The 26555-nt window shown below is 47.5% G+C and overlaps 1 long non-coding RNA gene across 1 annotated transcript in view; it reads right to left on the bottom strand.

Moving 5' to 3' along the window:
- Positions 1–252: 252 nt before the first annotated feature.
- LOC132657855 (uncharacterized) overlaps positions 253–26555 on the bottom strand; it is a 30914-nt gene continuing 4611 nt past the window's right edge. The window contains exon 2 of the long non-coding RNA XR_009596582.1: positions 253–2910. This is a non-coding gene — a long non-coding RNA (uncharacterized LOC132657855). The remainder of the gene's footprint in view (positions 2911–26555) is intronic.

The raw sequence follows: 26555 nt of genomic DNA on the forward strand, positions 1-26555 counted from the left end.
GTGGGATCTTTCCAGACCAGGGATCGAACCTGGCTTCTGCGTTGGCAGGGGGATTCTTTACTACCGAGCCACCAGAGAAGACCCTAAGTCTATTCTTCGAAGTTTTTTACAGACAAAAAGCAGGTGGAGAACATAGGTGGGGGGCCTATTTTGGGAAGGCTTCAAAGGGTCCTGCTCAATTATATTTATGAAAGTAGTGTAACGGTGATGTCAAAACCTGACAGATAGCACATAAAGAAACTATAGCCCATGTCACTTTGAATATCACAACAAAAACTTTATTAGAAAACAGAAATTGGCAGCACACTAAAAGAAATAATAACCAAGTAGAGTTTACTCCAGGAATTCAAGAATGACTGAATCTCAAAATATCATCTTGTAATTCAGTATATTAGTAGATCAAAAGAAAAAAATCACATAGGTCACTTCATAGAAGCTGAAAAGACATCTGAGAAGCTCATATCCATGCTTTATTTTTGTAAAGTGTCTTATAAAATAATAGTGGGATGGATACTTCCTTAATATGATAAAAGATATGCTTGGGCAAAGCCCAGAAACATGTTTAGTGCGGAAGCACGGCAAGCATTCTCATTAAAGTCGAGAACGAGACAATACATATAATATGACCACCATTACTTTGCGATGTTCCAACAGTGTGAGAATCGGAAAGGAGATGGTAAAATTAGCATCATTTTCAGTTGATGTGATTATTTACTTGGAAAACTCAATGATAATGAAAAAAAATTAAAAATGATAAGAAAGTTGACTAGGTTGGCTGGTTATAAAATCAACATACCAAAACATATTATTCAAACAATAGCCAGTTAGAGGATATAATGGAAGAAAAAATCCATTTATAATAGCCATGGAAGATCAGACACAGAGAATTAAACCAAGAAATGTAGACAATCTAAGGAGAAAAAACCTTGAAAACAGCATGAAGCACCAATAGAAGACTGGCAGACGATGACTCAGTGTCAAAAATATGAACACTCTCCTTACGTTAATGTAAAGGTTCAATATAATGTTGTCCCCAAATATTAGGGACAACAAATACTGTCCCCAAATATTTGCTTTTTAAATTTTGTATGTTTATATTTGCTTGAGTGTTTGTGGGGATAACTTACAAGATGATTCTGAACTGAATAATAACCTGTAGAAATAAATAGGCAAGAACCACTAGAAAAAGTATTTTTTCAAGAAAGGTAATGAGTGGTAGAAGTAGAACCAGCATTCAATTCAGTTCAGTCTCTCAGTCATGTCCGACTCTTTGCGACCCCATGAATCGCAGCACGCCAGACCTCCCTGTCCATCACCAACTCCCAGAATCCACTCAGACTCATGTCCATCGAGTCAGTGATGCCATCCAGTCATCTCATCCTCTGTTGTCCCATTCTCCTCCTGCCCCCAATCCCTCCCAGCATCAGAGTCTTTTCCAATGAATCAACTCTTCGCGTGAGGTGGCCAAAGTACGGGAGTTTCAGCTTTAGCATCATTCCTTCCAAAGAAATCCCAGGGCTGATCTCTTTCAGAATGGACTGGTTGGATCTCCTTGCAGTTCAAGGGACTCTCAAGAGTCTTCTCTAACACCACAGTTCAAAAGCATCAATTCTTCGGTGCTCAGCTTTCTTCACAGTCCAACTCTCACATCCATACATGACCACTGGAAAAACCATAGCCTTGACTAGACGGACCTTAGTCAGCAAAGTAATGTCTCTGCTTTTGAATATGCTATCTAGGTTGGTCATAACTTTTCTTCCAAGGAGTAAGCGTCTTTTAATTTCATGGCTGCAATCACCATCTGCAGTGATTTTGGAGCCCCCCTAAAAAAATAAAGTCTGACACTGTTTCCACTGTTTCCCCATCTATTTCCCATGAAGTGATGGGACCAGATGCCATGATCTTCGTTTTCTGAATGTTAAGCTTTAAGGCAACTTTTTCACTCTCCTCTTTCACTTTCATCAAGAGGCTTTTTAGTTCCTCTTCACTTTCTGCCATAAGGGTGGTGTCATCTTCATATCTGAGGTTATTGATATTTCTCCCAGCAATCTTGATTCCAGCTTGTGCTTCTTCCAGCCCAGCGTTTCTCATGATGTACTCTGCAGATAAGTTAAAGAAGCAGGGTGACAATATACAGCCTTGACGTACTCCTTTTCTCATTTGGAACCAGTCTGTTGTTCCATGTCCAGTTCGAACTGTTGCTTCCTGACCTGCATACAGATTTCTCAAGAACCAGCATTACCAGATATTAAAGCACATTATGAAATGACAAAGCTGTAATAGTTACAACACTGTAGGACATGTTGTGAACAAATGGACAAATGAATGGGACAAAAGAGACCTTCCTCTTGGGACAAAATGGGACAAAAGGTGTGTCTTTGACACCCCTTCCAACGGTAGAAGATAGAAATTTAAAATAAATGACATTTAGCCACCTGGGTAGCCATTTGAGAAAGAAAAAAAAAAAAAAAAACAAGTTGGATCATCAGATTCCCATCTCACACCTTATACCAAAAATAACTCAAGAAGAATCAAATATTTACATTTTTATAAAATAAAACCATAAAATTCTAGAAAAAGAAAGGGAGAATTTTACAAATATACTCTTGGAATAAGGTGGGCTTTTCTAAATATAACCCCAAACCCAGAACCCAATATAAAAAAGTTGTCTCATTTGACCACATACAAATAAAATTTACCTGGTTTGGGTCTGATGGAGTGGGAAACAGTTTAAACAAAGCCAAACAGCAAATGACAAACTGGAGAAAGAAATTTTAAACCATATCATAAATAGCTAATTTTCTGGAAGGAAGAAGAATATCTATAAATCAATGAGAAATTGGGCAAAGGATACAGACAGTCCTCTAAAAGGAGATGCTTCTCAAACACGGAAGAGATGGTAGCCCTCATCTGTAATAAGAGAAATGTTAACATCACAACACCACTGTTTACCTAACAGATGATCAAAGGCCAAAAAGTTCTAAATCTCTGTGTAGGAAAGAGTATAGAAACACAGTTTTGTTTGTTTGTTTGTTTTGCTGGTAGAAGCATAATTCAGTATCACCTCTATGGTGTTGGTACTTATTAGCTGAATGTTTGGCCTTGGGCTAAGGTCTTACCCTGAGTCTCGTAGCATGCTCTCTTAGAATCATTTTCAAAATTATAAGACCTATACATGGAAATGATCACAGTGCTCAATATAGTAATATTGCTATACTCACAGCTTGGTCAAGCACCACCTCTGCCCTTGTTGACCCAAAGAGAATGTTCTGTCCACAGCCAAGGTTGTCCAGAACCTCTGTCCTCTGGGGAAGGAACTTGCTTCCTCTGGAGGCCAGAGGGAACTGATGTATCCCAGAGGCCCAACCATGCCCGAGGAGGAGCAGAGGCCTGGCTCTGACAGGGGAGCCCAGCATTTACCTCATGAGTAATCCTCAGCCTAGTCCGGCAGCCACAAGCCTCTGGACTGTACTTTGAAGCTGCTAATGTCTGCTAACTGGGCCAGATCCCCAGCTGCTTGGTTCCAGTCCTACCCCTATCCCCATCAGCCAGTGGTTGACTGGACTCTCTGGCCTCATCTAAGGTAGGAGCGTGCATGGAAGCTCCGTTGGGTGCCATGGCAACCATCTGCTGGAGGCCTGTCTCCCCATGCACCTCCTGACCACTCCCAGCACACACTCAACTTCCCAGGTGGTGCCAATGGCAAAGAACCCACCTGACATTAAAAAACTGTAAAATCATGTGACAATACCCAATAGATTATAAAAGAGGAGTTATCAGCTTGTGTCCTCCCCATGAATAATTCAGAACTGATGTTTCATTTTTATCATGTTTGAATGTCCTATGAATGTATTTCCTTTGCAGAATGTAGAAGAAAGGTGATAATAATTAGTTTATATAATTATGCTGGTTGTAAATGATGCTCAATATAATCTTTTATGCAATTAAAGGCTGATGGGACATAGGACCACTTTTTTACTTGTACTGGCAATAAGGAATGTTTGTGCCTCCACTATTGTATTGCTTCTGGATGTGAGCTCTGTGACGATTTCTGCTATTATATTAAGCATCACAATTTTAATAAAGCAAATGTACATATGAAAAAAAAAGAAACTGTCTGCCAATGCAGGAGATGTAAGAGGCACAGATTTGACATTTGACCCCTGGGTCAGGAAGATCCCCTGGAGGAGGGAATGGCAATCCAGTCCATTGTTCTTTTTTTTTTAAACTTAAAAAAAAATTATTAATTTATTTTAAACAGAGAATAATTACTTTACACTATTGTGATTTTTTTTGCCATATATCAACATGAATCAGCCACCCATTTATGATTTTAAAAAAAACTCTCTAGAAAGTAGGCATAGAAGGAACATACCTCAACATAATAAAAGCCATATATGACAAACCCATGACAAACATTCTCCTCAGTGTAAAAATTTGAAAGCATTTCCTCTAAAATCAGGAACAAGACAAGGGAACCCACTCTCACCACTACTATTCAACATAGCTTTGGAGGTCCTAGCCACAGCAATCAGAGAAGAAAAAGAAACATAAGTAATCCAGATTGGAAAAGAAAAAGTAAAACTCTCACTGTTTGCATATGACATGATCCTCTACGTAGAAAATCCTAAAGATGCCACCAGAAAATTACTAGAGCTAATCAATGAATATAGTAAAGTTTCAGGATATAAAATTATTACACAGAAATCCCGTGCATTCCTATACACTTCAGTATTCTTGCTTGAAGAATCCTATGGACAGAGGAGCCCGGAGTCGGACACGACTGAAATGATTTAGCTCAGCACGCAGCACACACTCAGTTCTTCTTAGGGATAGGTGAGCTGGTATCTATCGGAATTTAAGAGCCTGCTGAATCCAGGACACAGCTATACCAGAAAAAGGAGGTCTGGGTCCAGCCGTGGCTCAACTCACTACATATCTATGAGCAGGTTGCTTCCCCTCTCTGAGTGCATTTCCTCACCATAAAATGAAGAAGTAGGACTACCAAATTCTGTGGCAACTTCCAGCCATGACATTCCGGGGCTCTAGGATTTCCCCCTAGAGCTAGCCCTGGAGATGAGCAAGGCTGCTCTTGCTGGTTAAGTTCTCCAGGGAAAGAAAAGGGACGGGTGGCCTGTGAACTAACCCTGCAAGCTTGGATGAGGGATGGGCCCCTTTCTCTGCAAGAATCTCCATCTGGGAGAAGACCTCCATCCATTCTCAACGGGGTGTTCCATGGCAATTTTAACTGAGGTACTATGATACAATCAACGCCAATGGATCAGTAGAAATGGCAGAGTAGAGGTTCAAAAACCAGGTAGAAGGCTCTTCATTCCTCAAAGAGGCTGCAAAGGGTGGAACATGTGGGCCTGGAGAGAGCAGTCTGAGAAGGAAGAACTGCTGTTAAGGGTTCACCCCTTCCCCGGGCAGGAGCAGTCGACAGAGGGTTCCAACCAGAGGGACTTCCAAAGGAGCTTGATAAGGGTGCCCTGTGGCTTGTGGGGCCCAAAGGACTGGTTTTAGCTCTGCCAGGATATGAAGGAGCGTGAGAGCCAGGCCCATGAGTTGCTTCGGTGGCAGGGGAAGAACTGCTCCTGGCGTGGGAGGGTCTGCACCCCTGGGAATTGTCAGGGACAAATAATTCTGCATTTCTCTGGATCACAAGTAGCTCCTGCGAGAGTTATTTCTGAGCCATTTTGTGGTCTACACGAGGGGCACCTGGGTGGGCAGCAGAACTCCAGTATTAAGTAGACATCCCCTGGATAAAGGGGGAGCCCTAGGGAGGGGCTGAGAGCTGGAAGACGGCCTACATACGGGCACTGAAGTCAGAGAGGGGCCTCTCAGGGCCCACAAGAGAATGAGCCTGCTTCAAATATCTGCTCGGCCCAGGGAGCACGGGGCCATTGTGCCAGTCAGGGTTTCCTCAGGTGAGTGGAGCTGCTCTGAGTTAAGACGGAAAAGGGACTTGTTAGAGGATTTAGACATCACACAATTGTGTTAGCTGGTGAAGGGGTCTGTGGAAAGCTGATGCCTGTCTGATATCGGACCCGAGGTCGCTATAGGTCATGAAGCAAAGGAGGGTGAAGGCAGACCAGAGCCCGCACCTGTCTCTCTCCGCCTCCAACCTTGCCAAGCTGCAGAAGGTGCTGGAGCCCTCATTTACAGAGATGCACACACGCCTGGCCCAGGACTCAGAGAAGCTGAGCAGGAGGCCCGTGGAAGCTGCAGCCTGGCCCCAGTGCGGCCGCCGGCAGATCGTTGACCACCTGTGGGAGCTCTGCGGCACTTGGGTCCCTGCACAGCCTTCCCAGCGCGACGGCTGCTGCTCCCCTTCCACCGTCCAAATCTTGCCCAAATTTCTCTTGTGGCCAAGCTTAATCCAGACTCACTCGAGGAAGGAATTTCTGAGAAAATGAATTCTAGCTGAGCTACGCTGACATAGTACAAAACCAGCACAGCCATTTTCTGATGGCATCATTCCAGGTAAGATCTCCGGCCCTCAGCCTCCTTCCCTGAACTTCCCAGGGCTCAGCAGCTGGCAGTGGGGACTGAGCTGGAGAAGGAAAGGAGGCTGAACCCATCTTTCGCTCCAGGACAGGTGACAGGATCCACCTCCCTCAATACTCAACTAGAAATCAAGTGTTAGTCATCGAATCAACCTAAACCATAAAGCATCTGGCAATTAACCTACTTAAAAATTCAAGAGGGCTTCCCTGGTGGCTAAAGTGGTAAAGAATCCACCTGCAATGCAGGAGACCCAGGTTTCATCCCCAGGATGGGAAGATCCCCCGGAAAAGGTAACAGCAACCCACCCCAATATTCTTGACTAGAGAATTCCATGGACAGACTATAGGGTGGCAAGAAATCAAGGGACGTTTACAAAGAAAAAACATAAATGAATAAGGGATAAAACAGAAGGCCTAAATAAATGGAGAAAACTATCCCTGAGTCAAACTATAAACTCAGTGCAATCCTAAACAAAATTCCAATAGGACTGTTAAAAATTAGTTTTTAGTTCATTATCAGTGGAGCTCAGTATCTTTTCTGTATACTAGTTACTTTGTTATTTTATTCCCTCCTTAGGGAACTGCCTATTTCTATGATTGCCATCTTTCTGAAAGTTGCCTCCTAGAAGTGACACGTGTCACTTAGGCTCACATTTCATTGTCCAAATCTAGTCGTATAGGCACACTGAACTCTAGGGGGACAGGGAAATGCAGTTCTGCCATTTTCCTGAAAGAAGAGAACTTTACTATTTGTAAACAGTCCTAATGACCATAATAATCATTTTTTAAAAAAAGAAAACTGGAGCACTGGCATGGGAACTAGCAAATCAGCGCAATAGGAGAGAAAACCCAGAAATATGTAAAAGTTACCAATTGTTATCAAATGACATCACTTACATGCGGAATCCTTAAAAATGACACGAATGAACTTATTTACAACCAGAAGCCAACTTACAGACACGGAAAACAAACTTATTTTTACCAAAGGGGGAAGGGGTGTAGGGATAAATTACGAGTGGAGGATTATCACATACACGCTGCTATATATAAAATAGCAAAACAACAAGGACCTACTGTATAGCACAGGAAACAATATTCAATATTTTATAATAATCTATAATAGAAAAGAATCTGAGAAAGAATACATGCACACACACACACACACACACACACATATACATATATATGTACCTGTATGGAGAAGGCAATGGCACCCCACTCCAGTACTCTTGCCTGGAAAATCCCATGGATGGAGGAGCCTGGTAGGCTGCAGACCATGGGGTCCCGAAGAGTCGGACACGACTGAGCGACTTCACTTTCATTTTTCACTTTCATGCACTGGAGGAGGAAATGGCAACCCACTCCAGTGTTCTTGCCTGAAGAATCCCAGGGATGGCAGAGCCTGGTGGGCTGCCGTCTATGGGGTCGCACAGAGTCGGACATGACTGAAGTGACTTAGCAGCTGTAGCGGCATGTACCTGTATAACTGAATCACTTTGCTGTACACCTGAAACATTGTTAATCAACTATACTTCAATTTTAAAAGTTTTTTCAAAAAAGTTTCAGATATTTTCCTGCCAAGTTTATAAGCAATGTCTTTAAATTTGTTGACTGTCCTTAAATCCTGCTCATAGTGTGTGAGTATTTAGGAGTTTCATGTTTCTACGTACTGCCTGTCAGTTTGTGTGTCCATGACGTCTTCAATTAGTTTTAAGGTTAAAAGCAAAAATCAGATATTTTTTCTATTATTTAATTTTTATAGTTAGCTTCTTTTTCATTGGGGTATAATTGATATGTAAATTATGTTAGTTTCAGGTATATAACATATTGATTCAATACTCACATATATTGCTAAATGGTTATCAACATAAGTCTAGTTAACGTTGATCACCAGATATAACTGTAAATTTTTTTCTTACTATGAGAATTTTTAAGATTTACTCTCTTGGCAAACATCAAATATGCAATACAGGATAATTTACTATATCTCCATGCTGTTCCATCCTCATGAAATGTTCATTTGATAACTGGAATTTCATACCTTTTGACCTTCTTTACTCATTTTGCTCCCCCAACCCCCTACAGTTAATTTCTTTGAAAAGTGAAAGTGTTAGTCACTCAGTCATGTCCAACTCTTTGTAACCACTTAGACTGAAGCTCACCGGGCTCCTCTGTCAATGGAATTCTCCAGGCAAGAATATTGGAGTGGGTAGCCATCCCCTTCTCCAGGGGATCTTCCCAACTCAGGGACTGAACCCAGGTCTCCTGCACGGCAGGCAGATTCTTTACCATCTGAGCCACCAGGGAATAATTTCTTTATCCATATGAAATTTATTCTTCTTTTGTAATATATGTATCTGAATGTATGTCTGTCTTCCTCTCCGCACCTCCAACAGCTATCTAATTTTTCCCAGCATCTCTTATTTGTAATAAAGTGGATCATTTTGTATTAGCTTAACAGCTGGCTTCAGAATTCCTCTTAGGAAACAACTGTCAGCATTTAGAAGATTCTCTTGATAAATGTAGAATAAACAGTAAACCCCCGAAGGCCCAAATGACAGTGGCACCAAAATTTTGGATAAGGCCACTCTGAGTGAGATTCACATAAATGAGACGGTGAAAGAGAATGAAAAACAGGAAGGGAAGATGGTGAAAAAATAAGCCAGAAAGATGGGAAGAGGTTAGAATGAGTCAGGGGTCAGTGCAGTACGTTGGAAACGAGGTACCCATACTTTAGAAGGTGGTGCTTGTTATGAAAACTAGATCTCTCTTCATTTCAGTAGCAGAAACCCCTCCCTCTTTTGTCAGACTACTGTTCAAAACTTCTTATATGGGTGGATTTTCCCAGCTGGAATTTCTTAGAAGATTGACAAACAAATTATAAAATGGAAGAACCAAAAGCCACAGAGAACTAGGTGAAATTTAAAAGAAGAACAGAAAGGCGGGGCATGCTCTGTCATCTTTAGGAAATGGCACAGTTGTGGTCATTGGTTTTGCCAGGACAGGCTAGATTTTGCTGCAGAGACAAAAGACTCCAAGTGCCATCATTTGAAACAACCAAAGTCTGTTCCTCACTCACACTGCATGTCCGTCGAGGGTTGCCTGGGAGACCTGGGCTGACAGCACCTACCTGGCCAGAGCATTGCAGGTTGTCGTGGCAGGGGGACGGGAATACAGCGAATTACACGCTGGCTCTGAAAGCTGCCTCCCAGAAGTGACATCTGTCACTTACGCTCACATTTCATTGTCCAAATCTACTCACAGAGCCACACTGAACTCCAGGTGGACAGGGAAGTGCAATGCTACCATTTTCCTGAAAGAGAAAGGAACTTCACTATCTGCAAACCGACTCATGACTACAGTAAGCTGTAGCACGGGCACAGGAGCCAACCAACCAGGGAAACCAGAGAACATAGGAAAAATGCGTATCTTACGTATTTATGTGTGCACTAGACTGGGCCTATGAAACGGCGAAATCAGAGAGCACAGGGAAGAAAGGTGGTTTGCTTAATGGGCAGTGCTGGGAAGACCGGCTTGCCATTTAAAGGAAAAACAACTTAAAATATCTCCTTCTACTATATAAAAACTTGAACTCCAGAGGATTGGGACCCTAATATGTGATCTGTAAAACTACAAAACTAATGGAAAAATATAAAGAGAATATCTTTGTGACCTTGGTGTGGGAAGATTTCTTTAATAAGACCCCAAAAGACTCAAAAGGCAGAAGAGAAATGATGCATTTGACTAGAATAAAATTGAGCCTTTCTCTTCACTGACAGGACAGATAGGCAGAGTTAACAGGAAGATGACCAGCCAGGAGACAATACTGCAACAACAAAATAGAGAATAGGGACTTCCCTGCTGGCTCAGCAGTAAAGAATCCACGTGCCAGTGAAAGAGACACGGGTTCAATCTCTGATCCAGAAAGATCGCATATGCCGTGAAACTAAGCGCAGGCACAACTATTAAGCCTGTGCTCCGGAGCCTGGGGGCTGCAGCTACTGCAGCTCTCATACCCCAGGGCCTGTGCTCCACAACAAAGAGAGGCCACCACGGTGAGAAGCCCAGTAGAGAACTAGAGAAAGCCTGTGCTGCCACAGGACCCAGCATGGCCAAAAGTAAATAAACAAATTTTTAGAAAGCAAAATAGAGAATATATATATAGTATATATCATATATATTTGAATTCCTTCAAATCAATAAGAGAAAAAAAAAGGAGAAAACTAAAAAAAAGACCAAAACCTATGACTAGGCAACTTACATAAGATAAAATCTGCGGAGTCCTTTCCTGGAACACGCACATGAAGAAAGGCACATCTGCACAGCAATCAGAGAAATGCAAAGCCCGGTGGCGTCCCCCATAAACCCATCAGCCTGGCAACAGAAAGCCAGATAGCACCAAGTGCTGGAAGAGAGGTGAGGAGACAGGAGCCCACGGGCACTGCAGGTGGGAGGGCTCGCCGGTGGAGCTGATCTCAGGAGCCAGCTGGCAGCTCTAAGTGATATTAAACATGCTCAGCAAGCCCTCCCCTGGGTATGTACCCCTGACACCCAGTAGAGGACATGCTTGGCATTGTTCATCACAGCAAGGAATTGAGGCAACCTGGGTGTTCCTCACTAGGAAATCAAAAACAACACTTGCTGGGTTCTTTAGTGTGAAAAACTATGTACCACTCAGAACAGTGAGACAGGTGTATATACAGAAGCAAGAATTAATATGAAAAAAAGAACTGAATGAAACAGACATATATAGATAAATAGATGTGTGTGTGTTGGAATCTGTGTACAAATATATATGTGTATATATGTGTGTGGTTGTATATATACAATATATATGTGTATATATGTATTTTTGTTGTTGTTCAGTCACTAAGTCATGTCTGACTCTTTTTGACCCCGTGGACTGCAGCACGCCAGGCTTCCCTGTCCTTCACTATCTCCTGGAGTTTGCTCAAACTCATACCCATTGAGTCAGTGATGCTATCTAACATATGGTATCTGTTGGAGATAGGGAGATAAGGATGGGGTGAGATGGAAAGAAATTAGGAAACAAAACAAAATAGGGGCCTTTCACAGATGAATGATGCCAATCGCCACATACTGCAGGATATGACTAACTCAGTCCCACACATCTGCCATCTGATAAACAGAAGGAAAAAGAAACCAACCACTCAGAATCACTGGGCTCCTGGAGAGAGGCACTTCCACTCCTGTCGATGGCTTACAGCATCTTCTCACACTTCAGTCTTCAGGTTCCTGGGCTTGGCCCCCAGAGATGGAGGTTCAGTAGCTCCGAGGTGGGGTTACAGAATGGGGTTCATTTGCCTGACATGCAGCAAGTAAGACACAGAGACCCACAGGTTGGCAGCAGAGAAACGGTCTATTCACAGGGCAGCCAAGTGAGGAGATGGGAGAACAAACCTCAGGTCTGCCTCCCGAAGGGGAGGGGCTTGAGGTATCTATGGGATACTGAAGCAGAGTGGTGTTAGGTCGAGGAAAGGGGATTGGAGTAGGGGGAGAGGTGAGGTCACTGGGGTTCTGTGCAGCTGCATGAGTTACACGCTTTTTCTTGGGAAGTACATTCAAAAATGAAGGTGCCTAACACATATAAGGATGGAATTTTCAGCCCTCTGACATCAAAAGGTCACTCATGGAACACCTGTGCAAGCCCAGTTTTACAGGTGGTGGTCCCAACCAGTCCTAGCCAGTTTTAACTGGACAGGAGCCAACCCCAAGTCTTTGGAAAGCAACTGAAGTCCCCCAATTGCCATAGCAACCAAATACATCAGAGGCATTATCTATATGGGTGGTTAAGGAGTCAAAAAGTAATCAGGGTGAGCCTCATCAGTGAAGGCAGGTTACAAAGGAGGAGTTTTAAACAACCTGTTCCCTTACCTGCTGTTCTGTAGAACAAACTCAAGAACTGTTAGTCACCAGCTTCTATTTACCCTGTGGGGCATGGTTTCAGGATGGGTTTTTAACCTGATGGGGCATGGTTTCAGTGAGGCCTGAGAGTTTGCATTCCTTGCCAACTCCCAGGCAATACTGCCTAAAGAAAAATACCTGAGCAGCAAGTTAGGATAACCACAGGCCTCTGCAGCATCTAAACCTCTCTCCGCCTCCTTCCTCTCACCTAAATCTGGCTTCACTACTAGATTATAAGCTCCATGAGGGCAGCGTTCTGCCTCCCTGCGCCCCCTTCCACTATTCCCTGAACCCAACCCAATGTCTGGGCCTAGGTCAATGCCTGGCATGTGGCAGAGACTCCATAAGTGTTTGATTGTGCTAGGCTGGGCATTTAAAGCTTTTGAGCAAGAAAGTGACTGATAAGAATTAAGGAGTCAGAATAGAAACATCACCAGCAATGGGGGCAGAGTGGCTCAGAGTGGGAGTACAGTAAGTTTGAGGGGAGGAGAGTCTAGACAAGGGAGGCTGGCACGGAAGGGGAAGCTGCTGTCTGCGTCCACATCATCAACTGCCTACTCATCAGAGTCACTCTCCTCTCTCCCTCTGAGACCCTCACCTCCCCTTCCAGCTCAATTCAGAAAGAGGACAGCAAGGGCAAGATCAGCGACTGCCCCATGGACTAGCCCAAAACCATGGGAGATGGGCATGTGGGGGGAATCTGGTCTGGAATTCATCTGCATCCTACAAGGCCAGAGTTGATTAACCACACAGGGATCAACAGCGAGTTGGCTGGAGGTAAGGCCGTGTGCTGCCTCGCATCCAAAGGCTCAGGGCAGGACCATGTCTGGGGACGGGGGAGCATCAGTTGACATTTGTCTCAGCGGCTCTTTCTGCCCCTCCATCACTTTTCCTCTTCTTTCGGTGCCCTGCCCTTGTGCTTCTGCTTGGAGAAGAACACTGAAGCGGGGCCTGTTCTAAGGCCAAGCCACCACGTACACTTTGATCTCAGTCCCCATACCTGTGCTGTGAAACGTGAAACACCTTAGGATACATCAAAATGCTGTGATTTACTGGTTCCCTTCCCTGAAGTAGGGGCAAATCAGTTATTCCAATGGCGAAGCAGTACATGTAGAGGGAAGCATCTAGGGACTGACGTGTTGCCTACCTGACCTGGTCCTCTGGCCTTGGGAGTGGGACCCTCTCCCGGATGCATGGATTGCTGCAGGCTGGACAGAGAGGAGACGCCACATCTAGGCACTGCTCAGATTTTTCCAGTTGTCATCCAGGACCCAGGCAACAGGAAGACTTCCTTTATGATGCCTGCAAACCTGGGGAAGGGGTGCCTGGACCTGGCAGGGGAGAGGGTCTGTGGTCCATCAGCCAGGCTACCTCTGGGGCTGCAGGCTCCCGCACCCCCAGACTGAGAGACTGCCGAGCGCCCCAACTCTGGGGAGCCCCATTCCCAACCCCAGACTGACCTCTCCTGGCCAGATCCCCGAAAAGCAGTTTGAAAGAGAGGGTGAGAAGTCAGCGAGGGCTCATTTTTCCACTGCCTAACCCCCGAAAAGAGGGGAGAGAGGCAACCAAGAGGAAGTCAGAAGAAGCAAGTTGGCTCTCCCACCCTCCAGCCTCCTGCCTCTCCCCCAGACTCCAGCTGTCAGCCTAAAATCACAAAGCTTTTTCCCTCAAAACCCAAAGGGAAAAAAGAGAGAGAGAGAGAGAGGAAGGCACAGAGAAGGGAAGAGGCAGCAGCGAATTTCAAAAGGAGGCTAATTTGTGCAGCGCCGGACAGCTGTATTTGCATAATGAAATGTGCAGAGGATGTTTGGCTCATGTATGTTTTAGAAGGTTTAACTTTAATTTTATTTAGCCTAAGAAGGGCATGTCACTCAAACTCCGCTGGTCATTTATAAAAATATTTCAATTGTGTTTCCAAGGAGCTGTCTTTGTGGCCTAAGTGGCTGGTGCCGGAGGTTGTGAATGCTAATGCAGAGGTCGGGGATCCATGGGGAGGGCAAGCGAGGGAGAGAAAAACAGGAGGGGCAGAAACACCAGGAAAGAGACACCATCGAAGACACAGAGAAGAAAGGACAGGCAGGAAAACAAAGCAAGAAAGAGACAGAGTGTGGCGTGGGACAAGGCCCCCTGGACTCAAAGAAGCAGGTCAGGTAATCATCTACGGCAGGTGTGGGGCTAAGTGTTCCTAGTGAACCATACCTCACTCGCGCAGGCGGTGTCAGCTCTCCCAGCCCATGGCATTTGGATTTTGAGTATCACTACTCTGATCGCCACTATATACCATTTCCTAGAAAACCACTCTAAGACCAAGCTGTCTTCCTTTCAACTCCGGGGGTCCTGCACTGGAAGCATCTTCTCCTTCTGAACTGGAGTGATGGAGCTTGACTGTGGGTTGTTTGCCTTGAACGTGGGCATGGGAGGGCAGGGCTGAGTTCGGCTGTGTAACTTCTTTCCCCCTGCCATCACAGCAACAATTACCGTTCTCCTCCCCTCCCAAATTTCCACCACAAACATCCCAGCCTTCTGAATAAAACACTCTTTGATTTTCAAACCACATGTTACAGCATCGGCGCTCAGAATAGATGAGAAGCGGGAGAAAGGAGACTGTACCTGCAGGATCTCTCTCCTTCCCCGGCTGGCCTGAAAGCTCTTCAGAGAAACCTCAGACTCAAGCCAATCTGGGTCTCTGATTTACTGATATAGAAACTGAGCTCGACGGCAGGGGAAAACTCCACCTAAGAGGCATCCAGGATCCTCCCCTTCCCAACCTCCACCTCCACCCCCATTACACCCCCTACCTGACCTCCCACTCCCATCCCCCATTAGAGCTCTCCCCACCACACCTCACTGTCTCTGTCCTTCCCTTGCTAACCTACCCCTGGGTTCCTTCTGCTCCCTCTCTTGATGTCAAAGGGCAGAGAAGATATTTCCAGTCACTTGCTTCACAAAATTCCACCCCAGCAAAGCAATTTAGATCTCCTTAAACAGTTTTCTTTGATGGTTGCCTCATTTGAATGTTCAGCTCTCAGCTTGATCTGTAGACAAAATCTGGGGACTAGGCATTGTGTCTGTGGACATCTCCAAAGATGCCAGTCTAGGAGCTCACAATACCTGATCCAAAACATGGAGCAGAGGGTCTAGACATCTCCCCGCCGCACCCGCTCAGAAGTGCCCCAAGCCCTCCTGCAAAAAAAAAAAAGACACAGCCAAGGTAGTCTAGAGCTGGCAGCCCAACTCCCAGAGTCCATGGACTTGGTTGTTGGGGGGTGGGTACAGGGTGTGGAAACAGCTTGTATGGACTTGGCGGGTACAGGGTGGGAAAAATAGCTCATGTGTGACATGAGATGGCAGCCAGAGGCAGGCAGGGGACTTGGAGTTGGGTCGTCCGGATTCAAGTTTGCTTGAATTAATGACTTGAACAAGTCCTTTAACCTCTATCCTCCAGTTCTCCATCTACTTGTCAGATGGTCAGCAGGTTGGACATCCTGCCTTCTAGTACACGTGGCCCTCGTGGTAGGAGGTGTGGAGGGGCTGTCTGCCAGACACCCCCCTGGAGAGACCACACGTGCAAAGCCACCAACCCTGGGTGGGTTAGGAGACAGGAACAGAGAGTGGAGAGCAGAGCCAGCTCCTGCCCTTGGAGGAGGCCTCATGCGGTCACTACAACTGCTTTCCCATTATTTTGTTGGCCCTTGTTGTCAACAAAAGAGCTTTGACAAAGACTAGAGAATCAGAGATGGCTGGAAGCAGAGTGGTAGAAACAATCAAAGGCAATACTCCATCACACTCTCATTTCCAAGACAAGCAGTCTACAGCCCAGAGAGGGGACTGAACACCACTGGGTCCCCGAGCTGGTCATGCAGAGCCCAGACCTGAACCCACTTCTCTGGGTCCTAGAATCCTCACCCCTTCCAAAGAGAAGACTAACAGCTTCTGGGAGGTGAAACTTCCCAGGCCCCAGCACACACACACACACACACACACACACACACACACACACACACGCCAGAAAACAGCATCTAGCGTACCAGTTCCTGATGTGCAAGGGCAGGGGCAGCCAAGACCAGCCTGAGGTGGGAGAGGAGCTGGGGAGGGGACGGTGCTGGCCACCGCAGCCCCTCGGGAGGCCAGGCATCTGGCCAGCCAGGCCTGGCTGCCCAAGCACACTAATCCTGCTGTCAGCCAGGCCAGGCGCCGGATTAGGAAATGTCACGTTTCAAAGGAAATTATTTCCATTTTCTCCCCAGGACAGGAAAAGGCAGAAAGACAAGCAAACTCCCAGTGTCGCGTGTCGCGTAGTGGGAGACAGGCCAGCATATGGGCCTTCAGCAGGCACGTCCCGTCCCCTCCCCCTCCTCCAGCCGCCCCCCCACGCCCCCCACCCCAGGCCCCACAGATGCCCAGAAGCGGCAGCCTGACTGAGCTCATCCCGGCCAAGGACAAATGCATGTCACAGCTTACCGAGGGAGGAAGGGGCGTGCCATGGGCGCATCAACCATGACCCACCCTGGTCCCTGCTCTCCTGGCCGGGTCTCAGCCACAGCTCTGCACTGGAGCCCCCACTCGACTGGCTCCCTGGTCCCTGATTCCTGGGATCAGCGAGTCTGAGACAGAGTCGCCCTTGACCTTCCACGCAGGCACCAGAACCTCTGCTCCTCTGAGACCTGAGACCCCCACCTCTTGTCTGGGGCTCCCCACTCTGCAGGCAAGACAGAAAACTCCAGAACCAGAGAATGAAATCATACATTTTTCCCTCTCTAGATTCCTCTATTATTTCTCCGCTTCTCTACCTCCCCACCCCTCCCCCATCCCCATCTCATCTGAGACAATAATAAACACTTCTCATTCTCACTGCCACTGAAAATTATGGGGCTTCTTAATTACAAAAGTAATGTCACAATATTAGCAGTTAATTAATTCTAATCTGGCCCAGAAGAGAGGAGGTCGGGCAGACAATCGCCTCGCAGCCTCAGGAGCCGAGGACCACCCCGAAGGGTACTGTGATTGAAATATATTTGTATGGAGTTATTAGATACTATCTGCAATCAATCCATTACCATAAACTTAAGCTTCTACGTTCTTTCATATTAAATGAATTTTCATATCACATTTCCCAATAAGTACTGCCTCAAGTCAACCCTTATTTATCTAATAACGCCATGCAAATATTTTATTATATTTCAATGAAATGTGTCGAAAACCATTACCTTGTGCTGCCTTTGGGGTGGGGAGGGAGCAGTGCTGAGTGGGAAGGGGGTAGATTTCCCTCTGTGTCTGCTCACAGAGAGGCAGCCCCCTCCCACCCGTTCCTCAGCCCCACCCTGCTTCAGGGAGGAAAGTCTGCAAGCAAAGTGTTTCTGAGCCCCAGACAAACTGAGGACCTACAGGGGCAAACACAAGCCCCTCAGGTAGAAAAGCAGAGACCCCGCCTCAATTCTAAGAACTCTGCCCCACCCCTCCATCATGGACCAAGATCAAGGCTAGCTCTGTGGACAGATGACCCATGAAGTCACAAACAACCCCATCCTCAGAGGGCCCTGCACTTTATTTAATGGTCTGAAATCTCATGGACAGAGGAGCCTGGAGGGCTACAGGCCGTGGGATCGCAAAGAGTTGGGCACAGCTTAGCGACTAAACAAGAACAACAGACAACAATCTCTGTTTGGAAATTCTTAATCATTTCTTGAACAAGGGGCCCCACATTTCTTTTGCCCAGAGGGATCCCACAAACAATATGGCTAGTCCTGTCCACAGTACACTTCAATTCCACTTCTCCACGTGCTGCACACTCCAGAGTATTTCCCTACAGTCCAGCAGCCAAACCTCTCCACCCTTCCTGATACAAACCTACTCCCAGAGAGCTCTCCATGGTCCTGAGACCTCACGTCCGGCAAGTAGAGACTGCAGACTGCATCCCCACTCCTGGACCCCAGAGTTGGGATGACTCCTTGACGTTGCATGGCTGGTGACACTGTCACAGGGCCTCCTGGGCACGGGGACAGGTGGACCAGATGACAGCCCTAACAGCATCCAGTGTCCATTCTGCACGGTGTCTCCCAGGATCCAGCCTCTATCCCACATCCATCTGTGGCTACCCCACTGTGCTGAGTTCCCACTGTCCCCGCTGTTCACGTCTAACTAACCTTGGAAGGACCAGCCTCTTGGTGGTGGCAAGGCAGGACTCGGCTCCCCAGGACAGCAGAGAGGTGAGAAGGTAGGCTGGGGTGTGAGAAGGTTGACTGGCTGGCCACAGAGTTCTCAAAGATTAAGCTTCCCTCTTTCCAGGCCCATTCCTGTCCAGGCTTCCAGCCTTCTTCTCTCACTCCCAATGTACACATACATTCAGTCTCTGCAAAGCCATGTAACAGATGAGGAAACTGAGGCCACGCACTGAGGCATCACAAACTTGAGGTTCAAACTAGGATCCATCTGACTCCACCTGGTGCTCTGCCTCTAACCTGGGATTTGCACTGCTAAAGCACCTGCTCAAAAAATAAAACCTGGACTCTGAATCCTGAAAGGTCTTCATTCATTCATTCATCCAAACAATATTAACTCTGCATGGACAGAGTGCCAGGTACAGTTCTGGTCACAAAACAACCAGATATGAGTCTATGCTTCCAGACTAATGTTCCAGCCTTTGAGCACAGCCCTCCAGGTGATTTGGAAGTTGCCCTGGGTCCAGCTCTGAGTCCAGAGCGGCCACCCCTCAGCATCTCAGCTCTCAAATCAAGAGCCACAGGAAGAGGAGCCAGGGCCTGTGGCCTGCCCACCTCCCGATCAGGCCCTTGCTCTCTCAGGCATGGCCTGGCCCCTAAGTGGCTGACCTGAGATCTGAGAAGAGTCACAGCCGCTGGTCAGAGGAGAGGAACTCCAGACACTGGGATAGAGGAGAGGTTTCGTGATGGAGAATCTTCCCATAAGGCCCGAAATCATGCCCTGTAGGAAACCACTCACTGGTTAGGTTAGTTTGTACCCAAGCCTCATGGGTGCATGTGTGTGTGCAGAGGGGAGGCAGGGGCAGAGAAACAGACAGACACCCATCACTCAGTCCTAAGCTCTCTGAAGGCAGAGATGCCAGTTCCTGTTACTCAGGCACCTCCAGTTGGCTGCATTCAGGGGATCAAAGGCTCTCAGTGCAGCAGAGGGAGTGACCACTGGGTAATCTGCCAGCCTGCCTGACAGGGCGCAGACCAACCCCAGCCCCCCAGGAGGACACGGCTCCTCCTCCCTGCGTTCCACTCCCTCCCCCTCCTCCCTCCTTCCTCTAATCATTCATGGTGACAGATTGACAGAAGGGCCCCCACCAGATAGAACTGCCTCTGGGCACACGTACAAAACATAAAACATTTAGGGAAAATGATCCAAGAACAGTTGGCACCACTAGTAAACTGCTTTAAACACTCAACTCTAAGCAACCAGTTTAAAACTTTGGCTCTGCTAAGTTCTGGCATCAGCTCGGCCTGCTCTGCAGGGTCCCCCATCCTCAGCCCCCCGGGGCCCTCCTGATCACAGCTGCCTTCCCCTGGTCTTCCCTGCCGACCCCCACCAACCCGACCCTCCCTCTTCTGAGGGAGTAGTAGCCCCTCTTCCCCTGCAGCACATCCTAGGAAGTCCCAACACTGGAGGGCACAAAAATGGGGAAATTCCCTTTTACGGAATCCTTTCTCACCAAAGCCTCAGCATACGCATCCCGCTATAGGGCTGAGGACTGAACATGTCTGCCCAGGATTTATCCTTTGACCAGTCTACTAATTCCACACAGGCTGTCACAAGGCCTGGACTCTCTGATCATTCTGTCCATGTGCATAATATATATGACATGCAGAGAAGTTCCATATCTCACTACAGCATACATGGTGGGTTTGCAGCTCCATTCTTGAGATGCAGGAAAGGTCTAGAAGCAACTGCCCAGGCCATAGAGTTGGCAGATGCTGGAGCTGGGAAAGGAAGCCAGGTCTCTCTGTTTTCAAAGCCTTCCCACCATTTTTCTCTTCCTGACTTACTTCACTCTGTATGACAGACTCTAGGTCCAGTCACATCTCTACAAATAACCCAATTTATTTCCTTTTTATGGCTAAATAATATATGCAGGTCAGGAAGCAATGGTTAGAACTGGACATAGAACCACAGACTGGTTCCAAATAGGAAAAGGAGTACGTCAAGGCTGTATATTGTCATCCTGTTTATTTAACTTATATGCAGAGTACATCATGAGAAACGCTGGGCTGGATGAAGCACAAGCTGGAATCAAGATTGCTGGGAGAAATATCAATAAGCTCAGGTATGCAGATGACACCACCCTTATGGCAGAAAGTGAAGAGGAACTAAAAAGCCTCTTGATGAAAGTGAAGGAGATAAGTGAAAAAGTTGGCTTAAGGCTCAACATTCAGAAAACGAAGATCACGGCATCTGGTCCCATCACTTCATGGCAAATAGATAGGGAAACAGTGGAAACAGTGTCAGACTTTATTTTGAGGGCTCCAAAATCACTGCAGATGGTGATTGCAGCCATGAAATTGAAAGACTCTTACTCCTTGGAAGAAAAGTTATGACCAACCTAGAAAGCATATTCAAAAGCAGAGACATTACTTTGCCAGCAAAGGTCCATCTAGTCAAGGCTATGGTTTTTCCTGTGGTCATGTATGGATGTGAGAGTTGGTCTATAAAGAAAGCTGAGTGCCAAAGAATTGATGCTTTTGAACTGTGGTGTTGCAAAAGACTCTTGAGAGTCCCTTGAACTGCAAGGAGATCCAACCAGTCCATTCTAAAGGAAATCAGTCCTGGGTGTTCTTTGGAAATAATGATGCTGAAGCTGAAACTCCCGTAGTTTGGCCACCTCATGCAAAGAGTTGACTCACTGGAAAAGACTCTGATGCTGGGAGGGATTGGGGGCAGGAGGAGAAGGGGACGACAGAGGATGAGATGGCTAGATGGCATCACCGACTCTATGGACATAAGTTTGAGTGGACTCAGGGAGTTGGTGATGGACAGGGAGGCCTGGTGTGCTGCGGTTTATGGGGTCACAAAGAATTGGACACGACTGAGCGACTGAAATGAACTGAACTGAACTGAGTATTCCATTGTATATATGTATCATATCTTCTTTATCCATTCATCTGTTCTTGGACATTTAGGTTGTTTCCATATCCTGGCTACTATAAACAGTGCTGCAATGAACGCTGGGATATCTGTGTCCATTTGAATTATGGTTTTTCTCAGCATACATGTAAATATCATATATTAATGCACATATGTGGAATCTAGAAAAATGGGATCAGTGAACCTACCTATTTGGAGGGCAGGAATAGAGATGCAGACATAGAAAAGGACCTGTGGACACAGAGGGGAAGGGAGGTGGGATGAACTGGGAGATTAGGGTGGACATATATACACTACCAGGTGTAAGATATACAGCTAGTGGGAACCTGCCATAAAGCACAAGGAATTCATCTGGGTGCTCCATGATGACCTAGAGAGGTGGGATGGTGGGGTAAGGGGGGCCAAAAGGGAGAGGATATATGTATGGTTTAGTCACTCCGTTGTGTCCGACTCTTTGCGACCCATAGACTGTAGCCCGTCAGGCTCCTCTGTCCATGGGATTTCCCTGGCAAGAATCCTGGTGTGGGTTGCCATTTCCCCCTCCAGGGGATCTTCCCAACCCAGGATATATGTATACATACAGCTGATTCATGGGCTTCCCTGGTGGCTCAGCCGTAAAGAATCTGTCTGCAATGCAGGAGAGGCAGGCTCGATCCCTGGGTCGGGAAGATCCCCTGGAGGAGGGCATGGCAACCCACTCCAGTATTCTTGCCTGGAGAATCCCGTAGACAGAGGAGCCTGGAGGGCTACAGTCCATAGGGCTGCAGAGACTTGGACATGACTGGGTGACTGAGCACGCACACACACAGCTAATTCACTTCATTGTACAGCGAAAATTAACACATTATAAAGCAATCATCCTTCAATTAAAAAAAAAGAAAGCCTTCCTGCCATATAGATCTGCCTCTCTGTCCTCTCTCGGCTGCCTGTTTATGTTCAGAGGTGTTCTCCTTGGGACTCTGAGCCCAGGATCAAGGGAGGAGAGGCATAGCTCCAGGGAGAAGCAGTACTGGGAGCCTGGTAGGCTCAGAGGGGAGCCTCCCACAGGGACCGGGCTCTCCTGCTCCCCATCACCTCAGAACACGGCCTCCTCCCAGGGGACTGAGACTGGAGTCTGTCCCAGGCCAGAACTGAGTCCAGGCTGCCCCTCTCCCTGCTGTAGTGCTCACAGATGGGGCTCACAGCTGGTGCTGTCTGTCCCATTGAGACCCAGCCCCAGCCCCCTGGGAGCACTGCCCTCCTGCCTGTGTCTGACCAAGCAGGGCTGTCTAAAGTTGCCCTCACCCATGTCCCTAGCAGAGCTCAAGGGACCCTCCTTACACTTGCAAAATCCCTACGACTGTGATCTCACTTCACTCTGATCCCCACAGTATGAGAGGGCAAGAATGACACCACTCAACAAACAAGAAAATCAAGGGCTTGGCAGCTTAGATGAGTCATCATGACTTATCAGCAGCTAAGAAATGGCTGAAACAGGGACTTTCCTGGTGGTCCAGTGGTTAAGACTCTGCCTTCCAATGCAGACAGCATGGGTTCGACCCCAGGTTGGGGAGCTAAGATCCCACATGCTGCACGGTGCAGACAAAATAAGTAACAGCTGAAACATAACCTGAATCCAGGTTCTCTGACCCCAAGTTCACTCCTGCTTCTACCATCACTGGTGCTGTCAAACAAGGGCCAGGTAGCCATCTCTTGATAGTGCTGACCCCATTGACTGCCATACTCTCAGAGCCCTTCTTTGTCCCTAGATGACCTTGTCAACTGTGGTCCTGCTGGACTCTGGAGCAATTAAGGCATCACCTCTCTCCTTGCCTTACTCACTCTTTTATTCAACATACATATATTGAACACCTACTGTACCAGGCACGGTGTGACGGGCCAGGAATACAAATGATGACCAACACACAACTCCTTCCAAAAAGGAGCTTCATGGTTGGAATAGTGAGGAAAGCAGCTATGAAATTACACTGTGGACTTCACTGGTGGTCTGGTGGTTGAGCATCTGCCTGCCAGTGCGGGAGACACAGGTTCAATCCCTGGTCTGGGAGGATTCCACATGCCACAGGGCAACTGAGCCCCTGCACCACAACTACTGAGTTAGCACTCTAAAACGCATGAGCTGTAACTGCAGAGTCGGCGTTCTACAACTACTGAAACCCATGCACCCCAGAGCCTGTGCTCCACAGCAAGAGAAGTCACCGCAATGAGAAACCCACGACAACTAGAGAATAGCCCCCACTCACAGCAACTAGAGAAGGCCTGTATGCAGCAAGGAAGACCCAGAGCAGCCATAAGTAAACAGATGAATAAATAAAACCACATTATCCTGGTTTCCATAACAAAGCAAGCATAGGGCACTCTGGAATAGCTGGGCTGGTCTCAGAAGACGAAAGTCTTCTTGAGAAAGGGGACATCTAAGACGTTATCTGAACCAGGTAAAGAGGTTTGCCAGGCAAAGAGGGGGAGCCAGGGCACTCTAGACAGAGAAAGCAGCATGGCACACTTGGGACAGCAAGTATTTCATCCTGATGTAGACAGACCAGAATGGAGGCAAACCAGGAGAAAGGAGCCCAGAGAAACAGCAGAGGCCGTGTCCTACAAAGGAAGGTGCCTGGGGGCCTGAGGGCCTAGGGGATCCACTAAAGGGTTCGGAGCAATGGAGTAGTGAAAACTCTCTGGTCCTAACAGAGATAAGGGATTACACGGGGCAAGACAGGAAACCAGGAAATGAATTTGGGAGCTAAGGTGGTAATACAGGAAGAAGTAGAAGTGGAGTGACAGGGAAGCATTTAAAAGAAACTGCAGAGGTAAATTTGGCAGAAGTTGGCACCTTTGGAAGGTAGAAAGCAAAAGCAGTCACAGCTGACATCAGGGTTTCTGGCTCAGGCAGCCAGGGAGAGGGTGTCTAGAGCCTAGCGCACTGCCAGGCACATAGCAGGCACTCCATAAACATGTGTGAAATGAATGGCTTCCCCAAGGGGCAGGAATACAGCAGGAAGAGCAGGCTCATCAGGGGTAGGATAGGCAACGAGTTGAGTTTTCCCCCAAAACAAAGAGCAGCAAAGAGGAGGATACACAGGTGGGCGAGGCAGAGGAGGTAAGATGCCAGAGTCTTCCGCTGAGAGATCACAGCTGAATCCACAGGGTTGGGTTCCAACATCCAGAAAGAACTGCGGTACAAAAGTGAAGGAGGCAGAGAACAGAATATTAAGAAATATGAAAAAGGCATTTGATAAAGGAAGGGAGAGGAAGAGGAGGGTACAGTGCAGACCACAAAGAAGCAGTCACAGAGGCAGGAAGAAGGCTAAACAAAAGTGGCACCGTGAAATCCAGGGACAGAGAGCATTTCCAGGGGAGGTCACCTAACGACCTAATGATCTGGAGAAGGCAAGGCCTGCCTTCGTGTTAGTGCCAATGCAGGTCCCAGGTGACCTCTGCAGAGTGGTGGGGTGAAAGCCCAATGTCACCAGTGGAGTGGATGAGATGAAAACAGGACAGTATGACAATGTTTCAGGAAGTCTGGCTGTAAAGGGGAGAAAAGAGCTGGGGCACTAACCAGAGAGGTGTGTGGAATCAAAGGGGGGTGTGGGGGAACTCCCTGGTGGCTCAGCAATAAAGAATCCGCCTGCAGTGCAAGAGACGCAGGAGACTGGGGTTCAATCCCTGAGTCGGGAAACAGATGTAGGATTTCAGAAGGGGCACAGTTCTGAACAATAAGAGCCGCGTGCCATTGTGGGAGTTGCTGCTGAAAGTAGAGAGAAGATAGAGACCAAAATACATGTGAAGAGATGTGAAGGCAGCGAGCCCAGGATTCTGGATGAGTCTCCCACGTGGATGACATTCCCAGGACCTCAGGAGGCCTGGGCGGGAGGATGAAGTTGGAGATGGATGCCATGTGTTCAGTGAACAAGGGAGAGTTACCTTTTGTGATAAGCAGCTGGGATTTAGGGGTTTAGCATTGCTGCAGCATAACCATTCTTAGGTGGTAACCAAGGGTGGCGAATGAGAAGAGGCGGGACTACCCCCACCCCCACTCCACTGCTGCGTGGATGCGTGGCTTCCCCCAGAGATGGTTCGTTTGAGAAGGCTTTGAGCCTGAACAGCTCTGACCTCCCTGCCTCCCCAGACAAAGCCTAGAGACACACCTCTGTGCCCAGAAGCAAGCTGAGGACTGGAGGGAGTAAGCATGGAGGGATAGAGGCTTGCAAGTAATGACGTTTTCACTCTCTGGGGCTCTGGCCTCTCGGGGAATTGTTGCTGCCGCCCTCCGGGGTCCCCAGCCTGCCCCCATGCCGTCTGTCATCTTCCCTCGCATCATCTCTGTCTTCTCCACTCCCACTCTCTGGCGTTCTCTATTCTCTGGCTTCCCCTGCTCCTCCTGCTTCTCTCTGTATGCCCTCCCCCCTCTCTCCTCTCTCAGTCTCTAACTCAGCCTCTGCCTCTCTGCCCCCCCTTTCTTTCCTCTCTCCTCTCAAATCCAATCAACAAGTATTTATTGAGTCTGAGCCCTCCAGTCTCTCTCTCCTCTTCCCCGACTCCATCTCCTCTTGACCTCCACTCCCCACCGGCCCTGCTGCCTGGTGGTCAGTTCCACTCAGCCCCGAGCCAGCCCGCATGAGGCTGTCAGGGGCTGGACCCAGGGGATGAGGGACTCAGTGCGTCCCTCACACATAAACTGAAACCCAAGCCAGAGTCCCCCCTGTCCCTCAGCTCCTCCTCCCTCCAGGCAGCCCGGGGAGCATACATTATTTAGAGAAATTATTTAGCATTCTGCTTCTGTCATTCCTTGCCATGGCGCCAGGCCCTGAGATGTGATAAAAATATCAACGCTAAATCGACTCTGACAACTGCTGGTTACTGGCAGTGTCAGTAGAGCCTGGAGCCGGGGGCAGAGCCGACAGCTCCTGCAAGACCCAGAGCAGCAGCGGCGCCAGCAGCCACTCCTGAAAGAGTCTCCAGGCCCCCTGTCTGGGACGAGCTCTGAGACAGGCAGTCCCCAGGGACGGGCTGCTGCCCGCACAC

This window comes from Ovis aries, chromosome 15 (assembly GCF_016772045.2).
Source record: "Ovis aries strain OAR_USU_Benz2616 breed Rambouillet chromosome 15, ARS-UI_Ramb_v3.0, whole genome shotgun sequence".
Classification (NCBI taxonomy): Eukaryota; Metazoa; Chordata; class Mammalia; order Artiodactyla; family Bovidae; genus Ovis; species Ovis aries.